The sequence below is a fragment of the Amblyomma americanum genome, chromosome 2 (genome assembly GCF_052857255.1).
Source record: "Amblyomma americanum isolate KBUSLIRL-KWMA chromosome 2, ASM5285725v1, whole genome shotgun sequence".
Classification (NCBI taxonomy): Eukaryota; Metazoa; Arthropoda; class Arachnida; order Ixodida; family Ixodidae; genus Amblyomma; species Amblyomma americanum.
Window position 1 is genome coordinate 85,456,090 of NC_135498.1, and position 14,669 is coordinate 85,470,758.

The 14,669-nt window shown below is 45.5% G+C and overlaps 1 protein-coding gene across 9 annotated transcripts in view; it reads right to left on the reverse strand.

The window, feature by feature from the left end:
• The window catches only part of LOC144121544 (uncharacterized), a 75,318-nt gene that overhangs the window by 36,059 nt on the left and 24,590 nt on the right, over positions 1-14,669 (reverse strand). The window lies entirely within an intron of this gene.

Here is a 14,669-nt window from a genome sequence, read left to right on the forward strand (position 1 = left end):
CGATGTGCCTAAAACAGCTCCTTAGACTAAGATAGTTCACCACCTCCTCCTTATATCAAGAGGTTTCTTCCTGCTCCTGCTTATCTGAAGCCTTCGTCGTAAAGTTCTCCACTAAATGGCATCACCCAAAGAAACTTCCGTACCGAAATTGGCACGGCGGGAAATATTGCGCCCCGAATTTACGTGAAGCCGTCGCGCTCATTCCCGTGCAACGAAGACGAAGCGAATCCCGCCCGCTCGAAACGGCGTTTGGGAGCTGACGTTTGCCATCAAGCAATTTGACCATCTGTACAGCTAGCGCAGTCGGACACTGCAGACATTCCCGCTTTTGACGCACGGTTCGTCTGTGACATTTCTAAATGGCGATATTCACTCTCGGACGTCTTGCAATACAACATAAAAACTGATCCAGAACACGGTGGGGTGAAAAATTGTTTGCATGCTGGTAATCCGTGCATAAGAATAAAGAAGGCAAGAAAGATGTCAGTTTTCAGGTGAATCAGTCAAACCGTGTGTGCATCAAAAGGGCATTTCAGATTGCAAGATACATGACAAAATAGTATTCGGAGAAAATGACTCATGTTTTGTCTGCTTTTAACCCATTATTGAAACAAAAAGAGTATTCTATCTTACCTCTTATTCATTGAGAAACGAAAGGCTAATTTATCTCGCAACAGAACCAAATGGACTACAGCCTTTTAGTTTCGCTGCCGCCTAATGAGGCTCTTAGTAGCTCTTATAAATACTCTCCTCTTTTCGTGTATGCGCACTACAGAACATCCGGCGATGACGAATGCCACATCGACTCAGCCGAGCGCATTGTGCATCCAAAGCGGCAGCTCTGTCGTTGCGTGCTGTGACTGCACGATGCAATACATTCGGTTTAGAAGCAAATAACTTTGATATTTCCACGAATCTTCAAAGGCTGCCGCCACGCCGCTTCATCACTTTGTGTATGCAAGGCGGGAACACATTTATCTCGATTGGTCGCATCCAGTTGGAGCCCATTCTACCTTGTTCCAGAATGTTCTAGTAACTTTGCACGCTTTAGCTCCTAAGTTCGCTATCAGCTTTAAATTGAGCACGGCCGAGATGGGCGGGCATTCTGTTGACGACTGCCGAGCACGCTTGTTGTTTTCGCAGCCGCCGAGTGATTCAGTCTGTTGTGGGCGCAGGTCAGCCCAATAAACAATTTTCTTTCAGATGAACTTTTGACTGCCTTCCTCACTGTTTCGAGTGCCGTCACCACAAGGCGACAATATTAGAAAAAAAGAAGCGAGAAATGGTGGCGCGTAGAAGAATAAAATTTTGCGGGTTTCAGTAGCAGTATATACCTGTTGTGCAGCCTTGTTAACAATCTCGACATTTTTCTCTCTTCCAAATGTCACTCTTTATGCATTCCACGTACTGGTTAGGTTTTAAAACAACCGTTTGTCACACGTAGGCTTTCTTCTCAACTTTTTTTCCAGCACACTTCAGTGCCACGTATTGGGGAGAAAAAAATTGAAGTTCGAATTCGACTCTCTCTAATGCAGAAATCGAAAGCACCTTTGTCTGTGTCTCACGCTATGTAGGCCCAGTTTCTTGTTTTGCAGGGTCGTCGGCATGTCTCGAGAAGGGTTCGATTTATTAGTTAAAGAAGATGGTGATGTGCTGTGCCAGCGCAAGAGAATGTGAATATTAGAACGATATCAGAATTATTTGAAAAACACGACGATCTGCAGTTCCCAGCGCAAGCCTGTTTTGCCTTTTAAAAGACGCATCTTCGGCTACCTAAAAGAAATGTATGCCCAGAACAAGTGTGAACCGGAGCGGCACTCACTCTTCGTGCTGTGTTATTCGTTGCCTTTTTTTACATCTTTGTTGCTTAGGTGTGTCGTATTATGTTTTCTGAGCTTCGTGCTTCGAATTGACTCTGTACACTTGGTTCCTTGCTTATGCGTGTTGATTTGCCACTGTTCTCTTAATATTTATGGGGGCACGACGCCGCAGAGGATACGGTCATGAACATGCCCTTTGCAGTGCAGGCTATCCTGTGGAGCATAACGCTCGTCTTCAACGCCAGCGACAGCGATTTCCCGGCTGACCACAGCAACGGATCTGCTTGGAACCTGCGGGCAGAGAATTATCCTGCAGCTGAGGCCACTTCCCGCCCGCCATTTGCAGCACTCTACCAACCACCTGTCTGGCAACCTAACCTCGCTATCTGCGCGGGAGGCGTTAATCGACTACTAGAAAAGCCACCGACACCTTGGAATCAGTTGGGGCCCGACGCCGCAGAGGATACGGTCATGACCATGCCCTTTGCAATGCAGGTCAGTTACTTTCCGCACGCTGCGTGCGTACGCACTAGTGATCCGTTCTTTCTCGCGGTGTCGTGCCCCCTAGACACGAGTGATTTTTGCCGTCGTCTATTATGTTATGTATGTTGGTCCTCGCTCAATGCGTGTTCTGTATACTTACGGCCTGTCGTGTCTGGTGATGTGGAACTCAATCCCGGACCCGACGAAAATGGCGCAGGTGTTTCACTTGAAACAATTGCTGAGGCAATAGCCCGATTAGAAGTCGCACAAAATTCCGTACTCTCAGAACTTACACTTATCCGCTCAGCTCATACAAACATCGAGAACATTGTGAGCAGCCTTTCTTTGCGGGTAGACGCATTGGAAAAAGCAGAAAATCAGAGGTCAAGCAATGTAGACTCAGATTTTGTGCAAAAACTGACAGCGCAAGTTAAACGGTTGAACGACAAATGCGATGACGCGGAAAACTGTCTTCGCCGATCAAACCTGCTGTTCTTTGGAATTCCCGATGCCAGTGACGAAGCATGGACACGGTCTGAGTTGCATGTAATCTCTGTCTGCTCAAAGGAACTAGACATAACTATATATCAGTGAGAATGCGATTGAACGCGCTCACAGACTTGGCCGTTTCAAACCCGGAAAGAACCGCCCCATCATTGCCGCATTTGCTAACTTTAAAGATAAGACAAATATTTTGTTTGCTACCCCAAAGCTAAAAAATTCAGCCTACTCAATTCGAGAAGACTACTCAGCACGTGTCCGATTAGCCCGTCAAAAGCTATACAATTTTGCTCAGGAGCATGGTGGAAAGTATAAGATCCGCTTCGATAAACTTGTCATGAACGGAAAGCAGTTTTTCTACGATGCCGAGTCTGATTCCGTTTTAGAGACCAAGACAGCGGTTATCGCCAGCGGCTACGCCTGCGCTTTCCCCTCGTCCTCCCTATTCAAAAGGTCGGAATAGAAAACCTGCTTATAAGACCATGGCAGTTATGCTCGCAAACATCCGCAGTTATTTATCAAAAAGAGAAGGCATAGAATCCCTCTTGCATGGTAACAACGCCGACATCGCCATTTTTACTGAATCATGGCTAAGTTCCGACATCGAAAACCGCGAGCTACTTCATGATGACAAAGTGTTCACCTTTCATAGGCTTGACCGGGAGGGCCGCAGGGAAGGTGGAGTGCTTGTTTTTATAAAATCTAGTATACCCTCATTTCCTGTCAAACTTAATTGCAGTCACGAAATAATGTGTGTCCGAATATCCCTACCGTCAATTACAGTCATTATTACTGCTTGCTACCGCGCGCCTGATTGTGATCGCTCTTTTATTGACGAGCTTAACAGTGTGCTTTTGAACTTGCATTCCCTCTTTCCAAACGCTGAACACGTGGTTTGTGGAGATTTCAATTTCGCAGACATTGAATGAAATCATCTGCATGCACCTTCTCAACAGTCGAACGAATTTCTTGATATGACTCTCTCATTTAACCTTACCCAAACAGTTAAAACAGCAACCCGTGGAAAAAACATTCTTTACTTTATCTTTGCCTCAGATCCCGAACTCATCCAGTCATTGTCATGTGTTGATTTCCTGAGTGATCATAAAATGTTGCTTTTTGATCTCTCGATTTCAATTCCCGTCAGTGAACCTTCCATAAAATACATCCGCAGTTACAAGAAAGCCGATTTCGCTAAGATCAACATCGAGCTGAGCCAGTTCTTTTCGCACTTCCGATTATCGCCATGTAGTCGAACAGTGGATGATAACTGGCTACTTTATAAAAACAAACTATTATCACTCGTTGACACGTACGTTCCCCTCATTCGTATACGTGGTGATGCTCGAAGACCGTGGTACACTAGCGCGCTAAGAAGACTATCACAAGGAAAAAAACGCCTTTACCGTGAGGCAAAAAATTCGAATTTTCCTTCAAAATGGAAAAAATACTTTGCATGTCTTCACGAATATATAGGTTTGTTACGGAGCACTAAAAAAGTTCTTCCACCAGGACCTGATGAATATTATTCACACAAACCCGAAGAAGTTTTGGACCTTACTGACACCAAGCACCAGTCGTTCACAAAACATCACCTTGGTCAACCAAGACGGATCATCTGTTCTCACTGAACACCATTCAGACGTCATGAATTCATATTTTTCGTCAGTTTTCACCCACGAACCTCCCTTGAACATACCAACATTTCCAGACTCAAATTTTTCTCAGATGCGCCCAGTTTGCATTACAACAGATGGTATTACAAAATTAATTGACAATCTTAAAACATCGAGCGCACCTGGGCCTGATGGAATACCCGCGAAATTACTTAAAAGTACCAAGGACATTTCCAGTCAATTCCTGAAGGTAATCTTTGAACAGTCTATATCAACGGGTGAACTACCTAAAGATTGGAAAATAAGTAAAGTTGTGCCGGTGTTTAAGGCTGGTAACCGATCAGACCCATCCAATTATCGCCCCATTTCCTTGACATGCATTGCCTGTAAACTTCTCGAACACATAATATACTCACAAGTCGCATCGCATCTCGATCATAACTCTTTCTTTTTCACTAAACAGCATGGTTTCCGCTCCGGTCTCTCCTGCGAAACTCAGCTTTTTGAATTGACTACTGATCTTCACTTAAATCTGGACTCTTCATTCCAAACTGACATCATTTTTTTAGACTTTTCTAAGGCTTTCGATCGCGTATCCCACCATCGTCTCATGTCTAAACTTTCCGGTCTGTCCATTGACCCTCTAATTGTTGCATGGATACACTGTTTTCTAATAGATCGTTCTCAGTACACGGTAATAGACAACCATTGTTCAGGTCCTACTAAAGTGCTGTCTGGTGTACCACAAGGTTCGGTCCTTGGCCCTCTTCTTTTCCTCACCTTCATTAATGATCTTCCCTCTGGTATTTCTTCCACAATTCGCCTCTTTGTAGATGATTGCATTCTTTATCACCGCATTGCTACTAACAGGGACCAATTATTACTCCAGAACGACTTGAACGTAATTGAACGATGGTGCTCTGAGTGGCTTATGTCGCTAAACATTTCAAAATGCCAATACATGCAAGTATCTCGCAAACATTTTAGCCTCACTTACGCTTATTGATTGCTTTCAAACACATTAACAAATGTGCAATCCTACCGATACCTCGGAGTCATCATTTCCAGCAATTTAACCTGGTCCGAACACATCTTCAAATTAGTGGCCAATTCATCCAAATCACTCGGCTTCATCAGACGATCGTTATACTTGGCTCCTCCTTCTGTCCGTAATTTGGCATATGAAACCTTCATTCGTAGTAAACTTGAATATGCATCTTCTATATAGAACCCTCATCAGGCGTACTTAATTAACACCCTAGAAGCTATTCAGAACCGCGCAGCACGTTACATAACCTCAAATTATGACAGATACTACAGTATCACCAGGATTAAATCAACACTCAATCTGCTACCACTTGAGAACCGTCGAAAAATCTCACGACTTTGCCTTCTTCATAAATTGTATTACAACTTTCCTTACCTCCGTCACTCATTACTCCTACCTGCCATCCGAACATCGCGTCGCCTCTTCAATTCCCTGAGTGTTCAGCGTTTACATAGTTCTAAAATAGCCTTCAATAAATCATTTCTACCTACAGCAATAGAAAATTGGAACCAGTTACCAGATCACATCGTAAACAAGCGTGACGCTAGTAAATTTAGAGACGCACTAATCGAAAATTACATCAAATGAAAAAAGCAACCTCATGCTTTGATTTTTACCATTTATTTTTTCTTGTTACTATTCCCTATTTAGCCTATCCGCCACCATGTATTGATTAGAACTGCATTTTAACATTTCACAGTGTATTCCAGATCCTTTTTGCATTGTGTTGTATTTTACTCTACTAACATTGTTATTCTCTTTACTTTGTATTTCAACTGTTTCCCCCCCCCCCCTTATGTAATGCCCGAAAAGGGCCTTTAAGGGTACAATAAATGAATGAATGAATGAATGAATGAATGAATGAATGAATGAATGAATGAATGAATGAATGAATTTGTAGATAGCTCATGTACATAAAACAACGCATCATTGTAATAAAAAAAAATTTTGAAAAAAATGGGATAGTCTACTGCTCTTGAGCAGTGACCAGCGATGTTGACATGTTTGCGGTGCCGCGGGTCCGAATCCCAGTTGCGGCGATTTATTATTTAATGATATATTTATGGTCTCGCTCGGTTACACCAAGTGCGACGCGGCTCAACCCACGTAAGGGCGGTCAGAGCTGCGACAAATTTACGATATGCGGCGGGACTATTTACGGACATGAACTTCTTTTTTACCAATATTGGCTTCATAAGTACTCGAGTTGAAACTGCGCCGCGCATTAAGGGTATCGGGGAAAACACTCATCCAGAACAAACAACCCTACTTGTGAAGTATGAAAATATACCCCATACAAGAGCCATGAAGCGCCCTTTAACCAAAATAGTCCAGAGTAAGTCACAAAGTTAACATGCGAGGACAGCCTCAGGGTGCTCGCCAACGATTCAACAGAGGACTTGTCTTCGTCTGAGCAAAGCGTTCATGATTGGTGGGGTTTCGATAGGGTCATCGTTCCGAGGAGGAAAGCCCTGGGAAGGATAGAAAGGTGTGAAGTAGGAATTGTGTTAGTATCTTGTCCAGGCGTTATGGCTGATAACCGTTGATAACCGTATGGTTGATAAGTTGATAACCGATTGACATGCAAAATTGTGAAAAGGAAAAGGCCGGTTCCGAAGAACAGGATCTGTGGGTTTGTAGCATGTAAAGATAGCGCGTGCGGGCTTGAAAGGCTGTGTCTCCAACAGCAGCAGGTAGCTTGGTATGACTGGCTGAGTTGACCTCAAACACTCAGGGTAAGGAATTAGCACGGCAGAATTAAATACCGAAAAAAAAATTACAATACAGGAAATAAGTGAAAACGCGGGTGGTGGTGGTGGTGGTAAACATTTATTATTTACAAGGAGGTGTTTGGGCCCAGGCCCTATGGCCCTGGTCCTCACAAATCTAGGTGGAGGCACTTTTCCAGAGCCCCAATGGCGTATAGCGATGCTCGCGCCCTGGCGACCAAGGTTCGTTGGGGCTGCAGGTCATGGCAGTTGAGCAGCGCCGCCTCTCAGGTCTCCCTAGAAGGGTGGGAGATGAAGGATTGGGAATAGTGGATTGGAATTGGAAGGGTAGGCCCAGACCTTATGGAAAACGTCCGAGAACGTCGCTCCGCACAACCTGCAGCCACCATCAAATTGTGAATTGAAGTGTTTCAATACTGCCGGGCACAGCATTATATTTGTAAAAATTTTGAGAAGCCGTTCGTCTGTTCTCCGGAGACCCTTACAGGGTTCCGGAAAGCGACGATGACTGTTCCCTATAATATGTAGTGATGTCTTTGAATGCAATTAGATATTGGGTAGGCTCGTAGTAGGCTTCCTGAGCAAGTGTGAGTGCCCGGGCAGAGAGCGCGCGGGCCGCCATATCGACTAACTCATTGCCCTGGAGTCCCTTGTGGCCGGGAGCCAGATGAGGTTACAGTTTGGAGGGTCGCTGGACCGACAGCAATTTTGTAGGATGCGCCAGGCGAGAGGAGGTATCCAACCCAGCTCATATTTCCGACAGGCCCAGTTCGAGTCGGTAATGATGTGTTCCACTTGTGGGAGAGAGTGCGAGCGCAATCGCGATTTCCTCCGCGTGTGTTGCGCTGTAGGCGCGGAAAGTGAGTACTGCCACTGTGGTGTTGTCGTGGAACACTGCTGCGGTGAACCACCCCCCACGGTGGGGACCGGCAATGTTCACGTAGTACGCGTGTTGTTGTCGACCATAATGTCGCTCCATTGCTTCCGCACGCGCCTGGCGACGGCCATTGTGGTCAGTGTGACATGTTGCGGGGAATGGGTCGGACCCTGAGGGCGCGTCTCCGGGGTTCTGGCGCCCGTACCCGTTCCTCAAAGGTGATGGTGTGTTGGATGTGGACTCGGTCAAGAATGCGGCGACCGGATGGCCATGTTCACTGACCAACAAGCCCAAACAGCCGCTTTAGTAATAGCAACAGGACGGTCTCAGTGCTTTTGCAAACCACACATCTAATCCTTTTACCGAAGTCTGATTTGTTCCGTGGGGAAATTATAAGCAGTGAAGGAAACATGAAACGAAGTATTTCAGCAGTAATTTAGTTACTGAAGTGACTATCACCCATAAATAAACTGAAGAATTTGGCGACGCCAATAGCAACAAACGTGTTGGTTGGTCATCGAAGAGGAAGCTTCAAGATAAGGCGGTAAAAACCGCTGCAACCACCCAGAATAATGTCGAAATAGTTGCGCCTGGCTCCAATCCTTCCAGATAACGCTGATCGCATCTTGCATAACAGTGATATTCCCCGCGCGCCAGTGGTTTTGAACTCGAACAAACAAGTAGTACAACAGTTTCGCGGCATTACTTCTGTCAAAGAAGCGTCGGCCGGATGCTTAAACAGAACGTACGGTCAACAACAACAAAATCAATGCAAATTAAACACTGGAAAGCACAAAAAATGAGAGCGTTAAAAGGTTTTCACTGAGGTCACGTCGTCCAATCGGCCTCCACACTCAAACATGGTCACCTGGCTTTTATCGCGAGTGGCAATGGAGGAATACGCGGAATACGGAATAGCTGGCCGGAGAGCCGAAGGGGAAATGTTCCCAATGTGTGTCAGAAGATGACTCACACTTATCTGTTCTGGCTAGGCGAAACCAGCACCGCTTCTAACTACAGGCTGTATACCCCACCCTACCATTGTAAATATGTTTTTGCAGAAAATATGCTAGGGAGTTTAGGGGGGACCCATCCGGAAAACGTACTTTTCCTTCTGGCAGCTGTGTTATGGGTTACTGGAAAGAAGTCCATTCTATGACAACCACCCCTTGAGACCGGTTATTCTTTTGTGCTTCCGTCTCCCAGCTTTGACAGGATATAAACAGAAAGTTCTAAGCCCTAATTTTTGTTCGCCGAATGACTAATACTTTCGTGGCGGGGTCAATGAGCTGTCGCGGTAGGAATTACAGACCTGGAGGGGAAATAGAAGTTCCCTCCCTTTTGTGGCACTTAAGTGCTGCCATCTATCGAGAGAAAAAGTTCAAATCTGAGTTGCCTCGTGGCTGGTGAGCCCTCTTAAAATTGCATGCCCCGCTTTACAATCATAAGGCCCGGGCTACGCAGTCATAAACAGAGCGCTGATTTATTCAAAAAAATATTGCATATACAATGCTAACACAAATATGCTCTTCTGGGTAAACGGACCTTGCAGACGAATGGTGTTTTAAGCTAGTCGGACGTAGTACATCTTGAAAACGAAAACAAGCGCGCATTGACAAAGTAGAAGGTTAGACATTACAAGCTCTGTCTCGCAGCTAAGCTTTATTATGAAAGCATGGATACAGGCATTCCTTCCGCGTGCGCTGTATCTTTTTTTTGTGACGGGGGGGGGGGGGGGTTGAAGATCATTCAGCTTTGTCGCTGACAATCACGCGCCCCTCACCCTCAATTGCTATTTTAATCGAGCTTTTTTCAGCAAAACGATTTTTGAACGCTCTTTTACCAATTCCTGCCCCTTCTCAATGTGCTCATTTTGGAATGTGCTACCGTCACATAAGCAACCGTGTTGTTTATGTGATAGCGGTTGCGTTGAATAACCGGAATTATCATGGGTTCAAACTGGTCCCGATTTCTCTCTCCTGATCTTGTGTCGCCGTGCCTGTGGTTTGTGCTCTTCATGTCCCAACGTTGATAAAGCCCTGTTTCGCCCAAGCCGCTTGCGCATGCAGTTGTTGCCAGTATCCTCGTACGCAACTTAATCACAGCTTGTCGCATTTGGCGCTCTTCTTGGGTTACTGTATTCGCAAAGCGGGCGTGTCAAACGCCACATATTTGTGCGATGTAATTTCACTTCAGAAAGCACGTGGTATACTTTGGCGTCGCCTGCTACACACCCTAGATTTCCATTCATGCTCCATCTCTTGTTACAACGAGGCGAAGGAGGGACGCCAGTAAAAAGCAGCAGGATGTAGGCCACGTCTAATTTTTTCATTGTTCTAACCAATCAGACACTTCTGTAGTTCAGTTGCGCAGCAAAGAGCTCTCTGGTATTTACTGCTCGCCCATTTACCTTGACAGCTGCAATCCGGGCCCCCGAGTCTTTCAAGGGAAAGCGGAGCCGCAGCGACAACGAGGAGGCCGGACCCTCTGGTGTGGGGACTGTGCCGATGCTTCCAATCCTCGGCGAAGGAACCTGAACAACGATGGCGGGACAAGTCAAGACATAGCGGAGCTCCGTCCGGGAGAAAATAGAGACTCCGTGGACGTCGGCTGCATATCTGACGAAGCCTACTTTGCGGTTATGCTGGCTCCAATTCCCGAATGGGAACTAGCCTTCCTGGAAGACTGAAAGTGAAGCAGCACATCCGCGCATTGTACGCTCGAATATCGGCGCCTTACTGTAGCTGGCTTTGTTTTTATCTATTTACAAGTACTACTGTTTGTTTTCTCTGAAATGTACTACAGGTGGGGTGGGTAACGCCGCATTTGAATATAACAATGCCAAATAATATGGGTACGCTGTTGTGTTTGGTTTAGGGGGGTTTAACATCATAAAGCGACCCTGGCTATGAGCAACGCTGTAGTGAAGGGCCCCAAAAACTTCGACCACCTCGGATTCTTTAATATGCACTGACATCGCACAGAACACGGGCCTCTATTAATTCGCCTGCACTGAAATTGGACCACCGCGGTGGGAATCGAATCCGCGTCTTTCGGGTCAGCCGCCGAGCGCCATAACCTCTGCACCACCGCGGCGGTACGCACACTGTTCTATGTTATATTGATCAATCAACAATGAACGCGGACTACCACCGAACTTGTATTTAAAATAGTGTATATGATAAAACGGAAACCTATTGAACTTTTTGAACAAAGTAGTCATTATGAATAATGCAGACGCGCTTATCAATGTACTCTCTGCTGGGCTTTTTGCTGTGAAGCCAGTTTTCGAACCCAACTTTATTTCGTTTCTCTCAGTATAACTCTGGAGAGACGTATTGTCCTCAGAATGTGATGCCCTTTGTATGTTACACTTCATGCGAAATACATGTCTTAATAAAAGTGTTATGGCTCATTCGTTTGAATTCTTTGCAAAAGAATAGGACTGACCTATAGTCCTTTATAAAACTGCACGGGTACAGCAGCAGCGCGGCCGCATAGCAGTCTTGCTATCTCCGTTGCGATCGCACTACAAGAGTGCATGGAGTGACTCCAAAAAAAGCCCCCATTCTCGCGCGGGCGGGTAAAGAATGTGATAAGTTCCATGTGATTCACTCGTTTGATTCAGTGCCTACAATCTCTACGAAGCAGGGATCCTGGTGTCCGCGTGTCCTAACGCGCACCGTGCAGGGCGCACGGCACTTGCATCGAAACATCCAAAAAATGTGCCAGTGTCAAGTGAAGTCGCATTGGGTGCTCTTCACTCATACTGTAGCGGCGAGATTGGGGCGCATAGCGTCCCGCCACCACTCTCAAAAAAGTGCTGCAGCCCTGCCTTTCTTTTTTAGCTCGTTGGCCGTAAAGGCTTCATGTCGCAGAGAAACCTGTGTCGTCGTTGATCGGCGGCGTGGCCATAAAATACCGATTTAACAGAGTAATTACGTCATAAAAACCAGAATCGCGTGGCTAATTCAAACATCCCAGTGCGGTCACACTCTTGCTTCCCGTATTTAGATATGCTGCTCAGTCAGCACGCGGAACCGGTACAGTGGAAGACATAAATATGCGCTAACGTGCATTATTTGGTGAAAAACGTAATTGCGAATAAAGGTGACTTAGATGGTAATTGAACCCACGACCATTGGATTGAAAGATGTACAGGCCAACCACGGACCAAAAATGCTCGTAGGTGTAAGTTGGATACCTATCGACCCGGGGAATACGTTTTGGTCTTTGACTTGATGTCGTTTATTAAGCACATGCACTTATGCGTGCATATTTAATTGTGACTAAATTAATTAGTGCGTTGATAATTAAAGTTGATTAACTGGATTTACGAAATGGTTCAGTGAAGGTGAACGGTTTATGCGTATGTATGTGTGATTAGGGGATCACTATTCAGGGAAAGGTAGGGAGGTACAAACACGTCGCCTGGCCGCCGAGTGTGGAGCCACGTGATGATGCGATACAGCACTGACATTAGGTCCCATCTTTCAGGCAGAAAGATTCCTTTCATCGCGGAGCCGGCCATAGGACTGCTCTACTCAGCGAGGTTCAACTTCGGAAAACGCAACATACCGGTACTTTGGCCTTCAAGATTAACCAAGGTAAAAGCGCAACATAGTCGATTGTGCTGTTGTCTAGCTACGTGTCTGAGAAAATTATATGTTACGTAATCACCGATGAGCTTCGACCACTGGCTAAATATGCAGCTATCTCGACTAATTACTTGATCGAAAAAAAATTGCGTGAATCGCCTAATTTTCATTCAACAAAGCTTTGTGCACCTTCTGCGCGAAAATTATAGTAAAAATAGCTGGAAAATACGGCCTCAGAACACCGTATGTGGCTGGCTGACGTAATATCTGTGACAGCGCCGCCGCTGCTACAGATGTCTGAAGCTGCAGCTCAGTGCCGACCACTTTCAAACCGCGAAGCGAGGTGCAATGTGGTGCCGCTCGAAAAGCAGCGCTGAATTAAAGAAAACAAGAAACATTCGTCAAATGGACGTTTTATTTTGTTTTAAGTGCATGAACGGAGTACACTGTGCGCCGGCGTAGCTGAGGATCTAAAATGAAGCGCTCGGGAGCATTTGCTACGGCGAGCAGTAGGGGTTCATTGAACACAAAGGAAACGGCATCGGTAGTTACATGCGAATAATTAATGGAGGTAAATAACGCATGTTACAGACAGATTTTCTAGGAGGAATAATTAATATGAAAATTGGTTGTTGGGAAAAGCAAATGGCGAAGCATCTGCCTCACATCTCGGCGGACACCTGAACCGCGCCGTAAGGGAAGGAATAATGAAGGTTCTGAGAGATCAAAAGAAGAAAGATGTGGCGTAGTGTAGGTCTCCGGAAATTTCTACCAACTGGTGATCTTTAACGTGGCCTGACATCACATCGAACCCGGGCGGCTTTTGCGTTTCGCCTCTATCGAAACATGGCCGCAAGGTCTGGTTTGAGCCCGGGAAATCCGTATCAGTAGACGAGCGCCTTAACCACTGTGCCACCGCAGCGGCTACTGTGGAAATAAAATAAATAATTTTCCTGAATGAGTAGTTTTGTCTCAAAATACCAGGTGCGAGAAACAAAATCAGAAATTTTAACACCTGTAGCTTTGCTTCAAAAAATTTCTTTTTATTACTCAAAAAAAATTTGGATGGTGGAGGGGAAACTCGGCACCGCCTTTAGGGACTGATGCGATACCATAGAGGACTAATTGCCGCATAAGCAGACGGTCATCCTCTGCTTTGCACTCATAGAACCCTTGGAGTCCTCATATCCCTCATAAAGCTATGGTCCAGCTGTAAAGCATTGCGTGACTGCCCTGCGATGGGAGAAGCTTCCAGCGGTGGGCCATGCGAAGCGTTGCGGTAACTAATTTTCTCACTCCAAATAACAAAAAAATGTGTGTGACAAATGGACTCTTCTGTTTATAGGAACTATGATCTGAATGAAATCACAATCAAAATAAAGGAAAACACTAACTTCTCTACATGGCTAATGTCGTACTATTGCAATTGGTTGTCACTTTTTTTGGCTCCATTGAGAGCTTTCCCTGTCTGTGCTGTTTGCTGATTTAGTGTTCTGAACATTATGTACATGGATTCCAACTATCCTTCGAGCTAAGGATCCAGATGCTAGTACAAATGTTGCTTTAGTTTATTTTGGTTTTGATTGAATTAAAAATAAAAGAAATGTGCGTCCGAAGTCACTCTTCCCGAGCAACCAAGTATTTATTTACCTGCCGCCCGCGGAGGGGGCAGTTTGCTATCAGGTGGTCAGGTTTTGATAACGGCCCAAGGTCACGTGGGCTAGGTGTCCCAGCTGTCTCCTAGGTTGCTTCGTCGGGCACGACATATCAGAGTAATGCTCCTGGTCTATTGATCACAACAAATATGCCGGATTTTCTGGAGAACAGGGCCTTTAACGCTATCTCGTTAATAAGCCATATTCACACCGATAATCAGGCGATATGGAAATTCACAGAATATAACCAACCCAAATATATAGGCTTTAGATATGAATGCGAAAAGTTCCAGGGGTCACTTAGGTCTACTTAGGTGCCGTAATGCGAAAGCATTTCTCTT